We start from the raw sequence: 15,108 nt of genomic DNA on the forward strand, positions 1-15,108 counted from the left end.
GGAGCATCTAGATATATAAAGCAAATATTATTAGTTCAAAAGAGAGAGACAGACCCCAGTATAATAACAGCTGGAGATTTCAACACCTCACCTTCAGCATTGGACAGATCAGCCAAACAAAAATTACAAAGAAAATATCAGACCTAATCTATACTATAGACCAAAAGACCTAATAGATATTTACAGATTATTTCATCCAAGGGTTGAAAAATACACGTTCTTCTCCTCAGGAAATAGATCATCCTCAAGTATAGACTATACGTTAAGCCACAAAGTCAGTCTGAAAAATACAAAAAAGGTAAATATGATACTTGACACATATCAAGTATCTTCTCTGACCACAATGGAATAAAACTAGACATCAAGTATAAGAGACAACTTAAAAGGAACACAAACATTTGGAAATTAATCAATTTGCTCCTGAATGACCAGTGGGTCAAAAAACAAGAATCAAATTTAAGAATTCCTGAAACAAATGCAAATGGAAAGAAAACATACCAAAACTTATGGGATAAGCAAAAGTGGTACTAAGAGGAAAGTTTATAGCAATAAGCACCTACAACAAAGAGGGAGCAATACTTCAAATAATCTAATGATGCATCTTAAGGAACTAGAAAAGCAAGAGCAAATCAAACCTAACATTAGTAGAAGAAAAGACATAATAATGATCTGAGCAGGAAAAGAAAAGAAATTGAAATGAGAAAAGCAATACTAAACGTCATCAAAAAGAAAAGTTGGTTTTTTGAAAAGATAATGAAAATTGGCAAACTTTTAGCCAGACTAACTGATAAAGACAGAAGACCCAAATAAATAAAATCAGAGATGAAAAAGGAGACATTACAACTTATACTGCAGAAATGTAAAGAATCATTGGACTACTATGAACAACTGTATGTCCACAAATTGGAAAACCTAAAAGAAGTGGATAAATTCCTAGACATACACAACCTACCAAGATTGAACCATTAAGAAATCTGAAGCCTAAATAGAGCAATAAAAAGTAATGACATCAAAGCCATAATAAAAAGTCTCCCAGCAAAGAAAAGCCCAGGACCCAATGGTCTCAATGCTGAACTCTACCAGACATTTAAAAAAGAATACCAATCCAACTCAAACTATTCCCCCAAAAAAGAAGGAGAGGGAATACTATGAAACTTATTCTACAAGGCTGGTATTACCCTGATGCCAAAAGCAAAGAAACATCAAAAAAAGAAAACGACAGGCTAATATCTCTGGTTAATATTGATACAAATATCCTCAACAAAATACCAGCAAAGCAAATTCAACATCAAATTTGAAAGATCATTCATCATGACTGTGATTGCAACCCCTGCTTTTTTCTTCTTTTATTTCCATTTGCTTGGTAAATATTCCTTCATTCCTTTATTTTGAGCCTATGTGTGACTGCACATGAGATGGGTCTTCTGAATACAGCACACCAATGGATCTTGACTCTTTATTCAATTTGTCAGTCTGTGTCTTTTAATTGGGTCATTTGGCCCATTTACATTTAAGGTTAACATTGTTATGTGTGAATTTGATCCTGTCATCATGATGCTAGCTAGTTATTTTGCACATTTGTTGATGCAGTTTCTTCCTAGAGTCATTGGTCTTTATATTTTGGTCTGTTTTTGGTGTGGCTGGTATCAGTTTTTCCTTTCCATATTTAGTGCTTCCTTCAGGAGCTCTTGTAAGGCAGGCCTGGTGGTGACAAAATCCCTCAGCATTTGCTTGTCTGTAAAGAATTTTATTTCTCCTTTGCTTATGAAGCTTAGTTTGGCTGGATATGAAATTCTGGGTTGAAAATTCTTCTATTTAAGAATGTTGAATATTGACCCCCACTGTCTTCAGGCTTGTAGGGTTTCTGCAGAGAGATCTGCTATTAGTCTGATGAGCTTCCTTTTGTAGGTAACCTGACCTTTCTCTCTAGCAGCCCTCAACATTTTTCCGTCATTTCAACCTTGGAGAATCTGATGATTATGTGTCTTGGGGTTACTCTTCTCAAGGAGTATCTTAGTGAAGTTCTCTGTATTTCCTGAATTTGAATGTTGGCTTGTCTTGCTAGGTTGGGGAAGTTCTCCTGGATAATATCCTGAAGTATGTTTTTGAACTTCGTTGCATTCTCCCCATCACTTTCAGGGACCCCAATCAATTGTAGGCTTGGTCTTTTGACATAGTCCCATATTACTTGGAGGCTTTGTTCATTCCTTCCCATTCTTTTTTTTCTAATCTTATCTTCATGCCTTATTTCAGTAAGTTGATCTTTAATCTCTTCTATCCTTTCTTCCGCTTGATTGATTCATCTATTGATACTTGTGTATGCTTCACGAAGTTCTCATGCTGTGTTTTTCAGCTCCATCAGGTCATTTATGTTCTTCTCTAAACTGGTTATTCTAGTTAGCAGTTCCTGTATCCTTTTGTCAAGGTTCTTAGCTTCTTTGAATTGGGTTAGAACATGCTCCTTTAGCTCAGAGCAGTTTGTTATTACCTACTTCTGAAGCCTACTTCTGTCTATTCATCAAACTCATTCTCTGTCTAGTTTTGCGCCCTTGCTGGAAAGGAGATGTGATCATTTGGAAAAGAGGCATCCTGGTTTTTGGAATTTTCAGCATATTTGCACTGTTTTTTCCTCATTTTCTGTATTTATCTCCCTTTGATATTTGAGGCTGATGGCCTTTTGATGGGGTTTCTGTGTGCGGGTCCTTTTTGTTGATGTTGATGTTATTGCTTTCTCTTTGTTACTTTTTCTTCTAATGGTCAGGCCTCTCTTCTGCAGGTCTGTTGCAGTTTGCTGGAGCTCCACTCCAGACCCTATTTGCCTGGGTATCACCCATTGGGGCTGAAGAACAGCAGAGATTGCTGCTTGCTCCTTCCTCTGGAAGCTTCATCCCAGAGGGTTACCGGCCTGATCCTCGCCAGATCTCTCCTGTATGACTTGTCTGTGAACCCCTGTTGGGAGGTCTATCCCAGTAAGGAGGCATGGGGGTCAGGGACCCACTTGAGGAGGCAGTCTGTCCCTTAGCAGAGCTTGAGCACTGTGCTGGGAGAATTCTCCTTGTCAGGATCTGCTGCTCTCTGCAGAGCTGGCAGGCAGGAACATTTAAACCTGCTGAAGCTGTGCCCAAAGCTGCCCCTTCCACCAGGTGCTCTGTCCCAGGGAGATGGAGTTTTATCTATAAGCCCCTGACTGGGACTGCTGCCTTACTTTCAGAGATGCCCTGCCCAGTAAAAAGGAATCTAGAGAGGCAGTCTGGCCACAGCCACTTTGCCGCATTGTGTTGAGTTCCACCCAGTCTGAACTTCCAGGCCTCCTTAGTACTGTCAGGAGAAAACTACCTATCAAAGCCTCAGTAATGGCGGATGCCCCTCCCTGCACCAAGCTTGATCATCCCAGGTTGACTTTAGGCTGCTGTGCTGGCAGCAAGAATTTCAAGCCAGTAGTTCTTAGCTTCTTAGCTTCCTGGGCTCTGTGGGAGTGGGACCCACTGAATGAGACCACTTGGCCCCCTGGTTTCAGCCTCCATTCTAGGGGAGTGAACAGTTCTGTCTCTCTGGGGTTCTGGGTGCCACTGGGATATGAATAAAAAAAAAAACCCTCCTGCATCTAGCTCAGTATCTGCCCAAATAGCTGCACAGTTTTTTGCTTGAAACTCAGGGCCCTGGTGGTGTTGGCACATGAGGGAATCTCCTGGTCTGCAGATTTCCAAAACTATGGGAAAAGTGTAGTATCTGGGCTGGTTAGCATAGTCCCTCACAGCTTCCTTGCTTGGAAAACGGAGGCCCCCCACTCCTTACACTTCCTGGGTAAGGCAATATCCCACCTTGCTTCTGCTCACCCTCTGCACTGCACCCACTGCCTAACCAGTCCCAATGAGATGAACAGGGTACCTCAGTTGGAAATACAGAAATCACCCACCTGCTGTGTTGGTCTCAATGGGAGCTGCAGTGCAGAGCTGTTCCTATTTGGCCATCTTTCCAGATCCCCACAAGTTACTCTTAAGGACTATTCTGCCCTTTAACAAAATTATAAAAGGTTATCAAAAGTTTTTGCTGTTGTAAATTTCTAAGTCATAATCTTGGCAAAAAAATAACTTATGGTAACCTCATTTTTTTTTTGAGACAGTCTCCCTCTGTCACCCAGGCTGGAGTGCAGTGGCATGATCTCAGCTCACTGCAACCTCTGCCACCTGGGTTCAAGTAATTCTCTTGCCTTAGCCTCCCGAGTAGCTGGGATTACAGGTGCCCACCACCACGCCTGGCTAATTTTTGTATTTTTGTTATAGATGGGGTTTCACTATGTTGGCCAGGCTGGTCTCAAACTCCTGACCTCAGGTGACCTGCCTGCCGCCTCAGCCTCCCAAAGAGCTGGGATTACAGGTGTGAACCACCACACCTGACAACTCAATTCTATTTCATAACATCAAGGGTTTTAAACTTCTAACATATTTAATTGGCTTCCCAAACTCAAACTTCATTTTCAAAATTGTCTTTCCTGACACCTGGCTTTTGGATGCTGCAGAAGGCCCCTGAAGTATCCAAAAGAGAGGTAAACAGGATTATTTAACATGTTTAGTTACTTGGGATTGCCAAAATGGTGTTCAATCTTCTTTAGGTTATATTTTGGTGAATAATGCTAAAATATGTTCCAAAATTTTATGGGATTTCTAAAATTCTAATGTCTAAAATATATGCTATCAGTCATAATTAAGGTTATTATGTTAAGTTATTGTAAACCACAGAGATAACCGCACTTCTTTGTCAGATGTGTTTCTGACTGTAACTACCCTGAACATTTTGTTATTCACCAGCAATTGTTCTTCCCCCAGCATCTTTCCAATTTTTTCAAATGATGGTTTATAATCAGCTATAGAAAACTCTTGACAGATGCTCTCACATACAGCATTTTGATAAGTTTGGAGATTGTGACATTGGAATAAAGGAAAAACTTACAGAACTCATGAAGAGCTGAAATGTTAGTGAATATCAAGCAAAATGATAGTTAAATAAATGGACTGAACTCATAGAAAACTGAAGCAACTTTTTGACTTTTGCTTGGAATATTGCTGATCCTTGTTTTGTTTTTCAGAGTCAAGGAAACTTATTCTGAACTATTTACAACCCTTAATAACTGAGTAAGGTATACTCTTGTGAACAAAATTTGGAGCATATTTCTCTCTCTTTCTCCACCTGGCTTCTTCAGAATTTGGCAACAAGTTGTGAGCACTCTTAATTTATGGCAGTATGGTTGTTTGAATCAGTGCAATAAGAATCCATTATCTTTTGCAACAGGACACAATTGGAAAACCTGGTTGTTTTACCAAGGCTTTGGCTGGAAGGATATGCTTCCCTTTAAAGAGTCAAGCTCAACTTGCAGAACAAATAAAAGCCCCTTGGGGAAACTGGCCTCATACTCATATCTATGCAGTCCCTGTACAGGGTTCCTGACCTATGTTCAGTAAATAATGTCAATTTCTAACAGACCCAGGGGCTCCAAGTTTATCTTGGGACCTTAAGAGGAGAGGATCACTCAACTCACAGGTATTTGAGGATAAAAACTCATGTCTAGGCTTGGCTTTAAAAGGTTTTATCTGAGACTCCTTGTGGAACAGAGTTCTAGCAAAGCCAATCTAAATAGGCCTATTTAGAAATAATTATTCTTGCTGCACTTTATGCAAATAAACAGGCCAAGTATAAGGCTAAAGTCATCTCCAACTGCAGCTCAGAAGGAACAAGAGGGATGAATAATGTAATAATCTGGATCAGTATTCTAGTTCTGAGCAATTATCTTGCAAACCCTGCCAGGTGATGGGAATAATTAGGCTGCCCATCATATGGAGGTTTCCTTTTTGGGAAAGACCAATAATACTAAACCAAAGGGAGCTAACCAAAGCCAAGCCTCATCTTAGCAAACACAACTATAGCCAACAGTTATTTGGGCATTTCACAAGACATTCTTTTCTCTCCCTTGTTGGAAGAGGATTCAAGTCCACAGCTTCATCTTAATATTTGGCTTATGATAAGGAGCCCATGCAACCCCCCTGAGACACATTTTTATCCCAAACTCAATTCCAAGATTCAGGTCAAATCCCTAGGAAAGAAAACTGGATCTGAGGAATCCAGAGGCAGACAATGATGGAAGTTAAAAGGTGCAGCACAGGTGAGTATGACTGATTCCTATCGATTAAGCCAAGCCTCCCATTTCACGGATATAGGTCAAGTTAGTATTCATGGCATACATGAGGTCTAGAAAATTCAAAGGCTACTGACAGTAGGGGAGATAGGGCATACATGGGTAAAAGTGGATACCCCACACCCCCTAGGCCACCTGTTCACATGGGTGATAGCCACTTTGACAACCATGGGTGGCACACCGTCATGGTCAATGGAGCTCGAGGATACAATGATGGAGGAAAGAAAGAGGAACACTTTACTTTCCCTACCTTAGGTACACCAGGTATTTGCTAGGAAGGGAAGGGAACCAGGGATGCCTCACTCACCTCATTCTAGATGAGAAGCCATTCATCTTCAGCCTGTACCCCTTTTGAATGCATCCTGAACCCCTGGGACTCCTTTGAAAAAAAGACTCCTTTTTTTCCTTTTTCTCCCTCTGTTCTCTCTTAACTGATAATTGGGTCTCTGTACTATGGGACACTCCCCTCAACACATCCTACAAACTGGGAAAAGTTAATTTCCCAAACCTTAAGTTGGTTGGCTTAGGATTGGGCTCAGGGCATGGGAACCCAGCAACTCAACATGCCAGCAAAAGGGTAAAAGTTTTTTTTTTTTTTAACAATTGGGCTTTTGGACCCCGTCTCCCTATATAAGCTGGTAAAAGGCCTCAGGATTTTTTAGCTGTCCTCACCTCCCTTATTTCATTTTGATACATGTTTTCTAATAATCCAGTTTGTCTCTTCTCACCTTTAGGCCATCAAACACCAAATGATCATGCAACTGGAGCCCCGGATAATGGCCCCTTTTGCTGTGAACCCTCAGATATGTCTCTTGGGAAGATCTGACTGCCATTTTCCCAAAACAGCATCCCTTGTCATCAGGAAGCAGTCAAGATTGGTCTTTGTTCTTATCCTTATACTAAAGGCAATTAGATGTACTTCTTTAGACGGGGGAATGAGACAGCCAAGGGTTCACAGTGAAACCCTGCCTTCAAGTCTAAAACAGCCTGAAGGCTGAAAAACCAGACTGCTGGTCCCAGATGAAGCCCGTCTTTTCCCAATTAATTCTTTCTAAATGATGTCCACCTGTGAACTGGGAGGATGGGGTAGAGCCTTGGGAAGTTCATGCCATTTGCAGTGGGGAGGAGCCTGGCCCCTCCTGTTCCCATGTAGTGAACTGGGATTCAATCTGAGAGGTGAGAAACCTACTAGAAGGACTCTTCTCTCTTTGCTGAGAGTTATTTTTCCTTTTTCCTCTTTGTCCAATAAATTCTGTTTTCCTCACCCTTTTATGTGTCTGTGAGCCTAGTCTTTCCTGGCTGTGTGTCAAGAGACTAGTTTTAGCTGAACTAATGAGAAAGTTTTGCAACACTTGTGGTGTTAACCAACCCAGTTGTGACAACAGAATATGTCTTGAGATATTGACAAATGTCACTTGGGGGCAAAATCATCCCCCTTTTACTATTGGAAACCACTGAGATGGCATAATTAGAACCATCTCTATTCAATCACATGGCTAGTCTCAAAATAGGTATTCTGGAGTCTAGGCAGCCATAAAGGCTAGGAAAAAGGGTTGAGGGGAGAGCCACTTAAAAATGTCTAAGGACCATGTCTTCTTTATCGTAAAAAATGTTTAAATTGCTTAAATCTGTGTGGAGAAGATAAAGTTAATGTGATCTAATCCATTGTCTCATACGGTAATTTCCCAGTCTCTTGTTTGATGTTGCTTTATCAATGGGTAGGTAAGTGTATCTATTTTTATTAATCTTTTTCAATATTTTCTGGTTAGAACATTTTCATGTCATCTAATTCAAAGTGCTTCCAGATTCAGAAGTGTATTATAATTCTCCTTTTATTTTTATTCAGGATAATGTTAATAATTCAATAAATTATTTATTCAATTTATTCAGAATAAAATTCAAAACTCTAGTATGTAACAAAACAAATCTAAGAAAAGTTTCTAAAATTACTTGGTTTTATATAATACATTTTGTTAGGGTCACCCCAACCAGACTGTTCCCGTCCCTTCCAGTGGGTCTTATGATGCAGTCCTTTGTGACCTCTGCACAGCTCTCCCAGGGCTAAAGAAAAACCCTTCACTGACCCCTCCAGTAACTGTTTGTCCAGGCAGTTACAGGATGTGGTTAATGTGTCTGTTCACCTTGCATAACAAAGCTGGAAAAGCATTTCCAGGATGCAGTCAAGACACCTCCACACCCAACTCGGCTCCCCCACCCCGACTCAGCCCTTCTGTACACCCAACTCAACTCCCCTACCCTGACCCAGTTCCTTGCCCTATAAAGCCCTGCTGTAGTCTGTAAGTGGGGCTGCCTCCTCTGCTTTTGTCAGGAAGTAGCCCAGCAGGGCTGACAATAAATCAGCTTGCCTGAACTTAGGTCTACTGGCCTCATTCCTTTTTCAGCTGTCCTTCCAATTATCCCTTACACGTTTATCTCTTAGAAACAGAGATTTCTTTTGAGGCACAGAACAATAAAGGCAAACTCAAAGAGAGCACTTTTAAACTAATTGCATTGAGTCATTCAATAAATACATAGGTATGACCACTGACCATGGGTTGCTGGTCACTGTGAAAGGCATGGGAAGGCATTGAGTATAATGTGGTTTTCAGATTAGAAATAAAATATTAAACAAATTAAACACCAACAAATGAAATATTTGAATTTCTTATCTGCATTGTAAAGGACTAATACAGGGTGCCATGAGTAAGTGTAGAAAGGAGAAAAAGTGTTGGCCCAATTGAGATTAGCTGGCCAATGATCCTTCTCTCAGGAAATGAGAATTAAGATGAATTTTACTAAAAGCACAATTAGGAAATAAATGAAGGAAAATTATTGAGAAAGAGCTTGATGTGTTTGGTCCTGAATGAAGGTTCATGTGGTGAAGCTGAGATTATGTGGGATGAGGAGAGGGGTGAGCAAAAGCCAGATTGTGTAAGATCTTGCAGGCAATCAGAGAGGAAAGGATTTTACCCTACCTGCAGTAGGAAACTTCTATGACCTTTGTGCAGAAAAGGTGAATGGCTTAGTTTGTGTTTTTAAAAAAGCACACACCATGATTACTACACTGAAAATCAATTGAAGATGGCCAAAAACAATGATTCCTGGCCATGCCATCAGCCCCCAAAATAGACCCTGCTGCAGCTTTTTTAAATGGCCAGCTGTTTGTAGAAAGATTTAAAATGCTAAAAGCTATGTATTTATTCTGGAAAAGCAGCAATGAGAGGTGCTGAGGCTCTTAACTATAATGTTTCTCCCTTTATTCCCTCCAAATTGCACACATTTCCACTCATTATGTTTGAAAATCACTTTGTATAAAAGTTTTCCAGCCAGAAAAACAATCCCTTAGGTCATTCAAGGCTACTTGAAATGGCATTTCCTGTAAACATACTTCAGATTGAAACTGAAAGCAATGAAGAGCTACTTTTATAATTGGCTCATTTCTAAGAAGTCAGCTTCTGTTCTAGCAAAATAATGTTATATTTTGCCATAGAGTTTCCAAAGCGAAGGTGTCTGAGCTCTATTTGAATTCATTTTCCAAACATGGCCCCTTCTATCTTATAGCATAATAAATATAAGGACAAGATATTATAAAAAGATAAAACAAAGTTTTTTTTTTTTTAACATAGTATCCCCAATTCTTGATAGGGAGGAAAAGGTGCACATTTCTAAGTTCACTGATATGTCTGCTGGAACAGAAAGGGAGAATACAAGGATGTACATGTCAACAGAAATCTAAGTAATTAAAAAAAGATGCTAAATTGTTTTGATAGAGAAATTTTGATTCATTCTGGAAGCAAAGATAGTGAGTAGAGAAAAGAAAATAGAATAGGCAGAGGAGAGAGTAGTGCCAGGAAGATAGAAAGGGGGTGAGCTTCAGTGGAGTAAAGAGCTCTTGGTTCCCTTCAAAGCTGTGATGGGCAAATAAAACTTAGGAAAAAAGATACCCTCTCGTCCTCTGTAAAATCAACTACACTGACACATGGTTTTTTTTTTTTTTTGATAACTTGCATTTGAAAGTGGAGATTATAGAAGCTGCTATGACAATCTCTATCTCAGTTTGTATTACCATACAACAGGTGAGAGATCACTTCCATCATCATCATGACTGCAAAAGGATCAGACAATGACTCAGCATAGTCTTAGCCACCCTTTGAAAACCACCCAAATATTACAGAAAAATAATAGGAATCATTCCTTGATCTGCTGTTTTCTTTGTGAGGCCATGTAGTGTGAGATGATATGTTTGAATGAGATAAACAAATTTTTATTCTGATAAATGATCTAGCATAGTAAAGAAGTCCATCATGAACTAGCCTATGAAAGAGACTCTGAAAGTGAATTCCTAGGGAAGAAAATGGAGGCCGATGCTACATGCTCTGTTCATAAACTGTTCTAAGGTCTTTAACATGTCTCGTGGGCTAAGACAGAGTGTCCTGGAGACTGGGTTTGTGTATGAGTTTGGCTCTGAGATAAGTATTGAAGGATGAGCTACAGATTATGTGCTGTCGAAAGATAGGAATGGTCATAGAGATATTGAAAAATTGAAAACAACCTAAATGTCTTTCAATGGACAAATGCAAATATTATATCCATATTCATATAAGAAGCTATTCAAGAAAATGCAAACACACACACAGAGATCTTTAAAAAATCACTGTGACAAAAGATTGTTAAAAACAGTTACATACTTGAATGACAAAATAACAAAAGAGGATGTCCAAATGGCTAATAAACATATGAAAATCTGCTCAATTCTATGACATTAAAATCATAGTATGTTACCTCTACACATCTGCCAAATGAAAATGAGGCAAATAATATCAAAGTTTGATGAACCTGTGGAGCACCTGGAATGCTCATACACTGCTAGTGTGAATGTAAATTAGTTCAACTATGAAACCATTTTAAATATATTCTAACCCTGAACATATGCCTTTCCAGCAATACTTTTGTATTCATTTATACATGAAAATGTGTGCAACCAAAAGGTATGTGCAAGAATTTTCCTAACAGTTTTTTTCATAATAGCCAAAAACTAGACATTACCCAAATGTCCACCAACACTTGCCTGGATAAATAAATTATAGAGAAAATATTCCATTTATGGTAATTCCAATTGGGTAATGTCTAGTCTTTGGCTATTATGAGAAAAACTGTTATGAAAATTCTTGCACATATCTTTTGGTTGCACACATTTTCATTTATGGAATGGAATATTTTATACAATTTAATATAAATGAAAACTAATGATTTATAGCTACACACAAAAATATAGACCAATCTAACAAGCATAATATTGAAAAAAATTTACTGAAAGCTAAAAATTGCATTGTTTATTGTTTTATTTAAACGAAGTACTAAAGCAGAATAGCTGTTGTCCTTGATTGGGAGAGAAAGGAATTGGTAATGCCTGAATTGGAATATGAGGAATACTTTTGGAGTCCCATGATTTTTTTTTAAATTTGAATGCTGGCAATGTGGATGTGTTCAGTTTGTGAAAAATTATTGAGCTATAAATTTGTGAGGTGTGTACTTTTCTGTATGCATATTTGTGCTCAAGGGAGTTTACTTAAAATATATCTAGGAATAAATAAACACACATAAGGACTATACCTTGAAAACTAGAGTATTGCTGAGAGATTTTTAAAAATCTAATAAATGAAGGAACTTTTTTTTGTTTTTAAAATGCCATTTATCTTAGCCCCTCTTTTTTTGCTATAAAAGTATACCTGATGCTGAGTAATTTATAAAAAAAAAGAGGCTTATTCAGCTCACTGTTTTGAGGGCTGTACAGGAAGCATGGTGCCAGTATCTGCTTGTGGCTGTACAGGAAGCATGGTGTCAGGGTGCTTCCACTAGTGGTGGAAGGTAAAGGGAGCCAGTGTGTGCAGAGTACATGGTGAGTGAGGAAGGAAGAAAGAGAGGAGAAGGTGCTAGGCTGTTTTTCAGTCAGTTATCATGGGAACTAATAGAATGAGAACTCATTCATTACAATGAGGACACACGAAACTATTCATGAAGGATTCGATCTCATGACCCAAACACATCGCATTAGGCTTCACCTCCAACATTAGAGATCAGATTTCAACATGAGATTTGAACAGGACATATAACCAAATTACATCACCGTTTATCTATAGATCTGAGGTAATTCCAAGCAAAAGCCAAGTTGGGTATATTAATAATTTTAGGAAATGGCTAACTTATTCTAAAATTTATACGGAAAAGCAAAAAACTGAGAACAACCAAGGCAATTTTGAAGAAGAAAACCAAATGAAAAAACAGATGTCAAAACTTATTATAAAGCTAGTGTAATTGAGATAGCATGGTATTGGTGCATGCATGAAGTAATATATAGATGCAATAAACTAGAGGGCTCAGAAAGAGACTGACCTATGTATGGGGAGTTGATTCATGGTAACTATAGGGAAACAATAGTCTTTTCAATAAATGGCACTAGGCCAATGTTATAGGCATAAGAAAAAACAAAAACTTGTTCCTTGCATCCTGTCATCCACAAAAGTCAATTCCACATGGATTGTAGATTCAAATGTAAAAGACAAAACAATAAACATTTTTTAAAATGTCAGAGATGATTTTCATCTTTTTCAGGTTTGGAAACAGGACACAAAAGCACTAAGTGTAAACAACACATGGAAAAATTTCACTACTTAAAATGAAGAATTCTTGTTCCTCCAAACACACCATGAAATAATGAAAAGGCAAACTAAAGTTACCAGTATATACATAGACATGCATAGAACTACACACAAACTCAACCTCAGAATATATTTGGCAGTCATCAAGTCATGAAAAAAAGAGACAGACAAGCCATTAGGAAAATATTCAAGAATCTTGAATAGGCAAGTGAAAAAGAATATTCAAATAAGCAAAAGATATGAAAAGATGCCCAATTTCCCTGTTTATTACTATTTTCAAAGAAAGTCAAATTACATGTGAAATTAAAAATACATACTCATCAGAATGATTACAAATATACAGTCTGGGATTTTTGCATGGTAAGAATATGAAACATTTAAAATTTTTATGCATTTGTGCTGAGAATATAAATTGAGACATTTATATTTGAAAACTGTTGCATAGTATCTACTATTAAATGAATAAATGTATACAGTGGAGTTAACTAATTTCACTTCTACCTTTATGCCCGGCTAATATGCATACCTATGTGCTGAGTGCCAAAAACATCACAAATTCTTCTCAATAGTAGAATGAATAACACATTTATAGTATATTCATAAAATGAAGTGTTACACAGCAGTAAGCACAAATAAAATATCACTGAGACCAGCAACTTAAATGAATTGCAATCATAATGTTGAATAAAAGAAGCCAACACGAAACATCCTGTATAATTTGATTTATACTAAGGCACAAAACACACAGTAGTAATCTATGGTGTTAAAAGTCAGATAAAAGTTTCTGTAGTAGTTATCTATTACTGCTTATCAAATTTCCCTAAAATTTGGCGGCTTGAAACAACATTTATTAATTCATAGTTTCTGTAGGCCAGGAATCTGGGTGTGGTTTTAGCTCGGTCCTTTGCTTTGTGGGCTCTCACAAGTCACAATCACAGTGCTGACTGGGAACAGTCTAAACCTTTGAAGAAGAATTTTATTGTATCTTACACTGACACAATGAAGAACACAGGAACTTTGATCATCTGAATGTTCTATAGAACTTCCGATTCAGAGGCCAATACTCTAGGGCATGTCAGGACATATCCTCCAAAATAATGCACAAGTTGTTGCACAGAATCCATTCTACCAGTGCATACTGAGCCTTTTATGCTGGAATCTGCTGATAATATATTTGGGAAATGTTGCTACAACCCCTTTATTTGTTGCCTTGGAAAGCTTCCTATTTGAGTGAGTGGGCACTCTAAGCAGATCTAGCTGCAGTGACAGCTGCCTTTCTGCCTATGCCATATGACCCAAAATATCTGATGCATCTAGAAGAGTCTACCAAACCTTAACAAGAATATTGGCATAGTCTCCTGGGTTTTGGAGTAAGACTATGCCTTCTGCAGCAGAGAAATAGTTGCTAGTTAAAAAGCAGTTCCTGGGGAGGGGTGTGCGTGGTGGGTGGTGTAGAGGAAAGCTGGTAGGTAAGTGTTGAATCTGTGAATTCTCTTAACCTTCCCTCATTCCTGCACTACAAACCCCTGATCCCATCTGGTCACCTGGTTCAGACATGCTTTTCCTAAATTAAAAAAATATATACCATTAATTGTTTTTACTTTAGGGTTTTATTTTTCTGTCCCATTTTCTTTGTGGTAATGATAATTATCCCCAGTGCTTTCCAGCTTCCATAAAGCAGAGACAGAGATGTAGGAGGAAAGGAGGCAGGAGAGAGGCAATTGAGAGCTTGAAGTCACTGACCTGCAAATCCATGGAGCAAAACTGCTCACTCAGCAACTTTCTTCTACGTGCAACTTTGTCTTGAACTAAACTTCTCAGTTTCTGATTTAAAACAGCAGTGAAGAATTGGGGATATAAGAGGGAGGACTGCTTGATGACCTGGCCTGCAGGGGTCAGTCATTGGCTTTAGTTCTGGAGAAGCTCAACTTCTCCATGTAGACCAGAGGGAGCTGCAAGGTGACAGCCTCCTACCCCATCACCTCACTTGGGACAGCAGCAAGTGGAAAGGAAAGAACCCTGCATGAAGAGATTCATTTCTTCTCCGTTTTTTGTTTTGTTTTGGTTTGATTTTTAAGGGAGAGAGGGGCATTTTTATCCATGACCTCAACTTGTCTCACTGTAACATGCATTAGGAGAGACCTATTACTGGGTCTTAATCTGGCTGCATATTAAAGTCACCTCCCGAGATTTTAAGAAGTATTGATGATTCCTTCTTTCTTCGCTATCAGATTTAATTGGGTTGAAGGGTGGCCCACA

General features: G+C 38.6%; 1 protein-coding gene across 1 annotated transcript in view; it reads right to left on the reverse strand.

Moving 5' to 3' along the window:
- The window catches only part of GBP6 (guanylate binding protein family member 6), a 48,390-nt gene extending 33,711 nt beyond the window's left edge, over nt 1-14,679 (reverse strand). The window contains exon 1 of the mRNA XM_063816844.1: nt 14,593-14,679. The gene's annotated coding sequence lies outside the window, so the exon portion shown is untranslated. The remainder of the gene's footprint in view (nt 1-14,592) is intronic.
- Nucleotides 14,680-15,108: the final 429 nt, after the last annotated feature.

Source organism: Pan troglodytes, chromosome 1 (assembly GCF_028858775.2).
Source record: "Pan troglodytes isolate AG18354 chromosome 1, NHGRI_mPanTro3-v2.0_pri, whole genome shotgun sequence".
NCBI lineage: Eukaryota > Metazoa > Chordata > Mammalia > Primates > Hominidae > Pan > Pan troglodytes.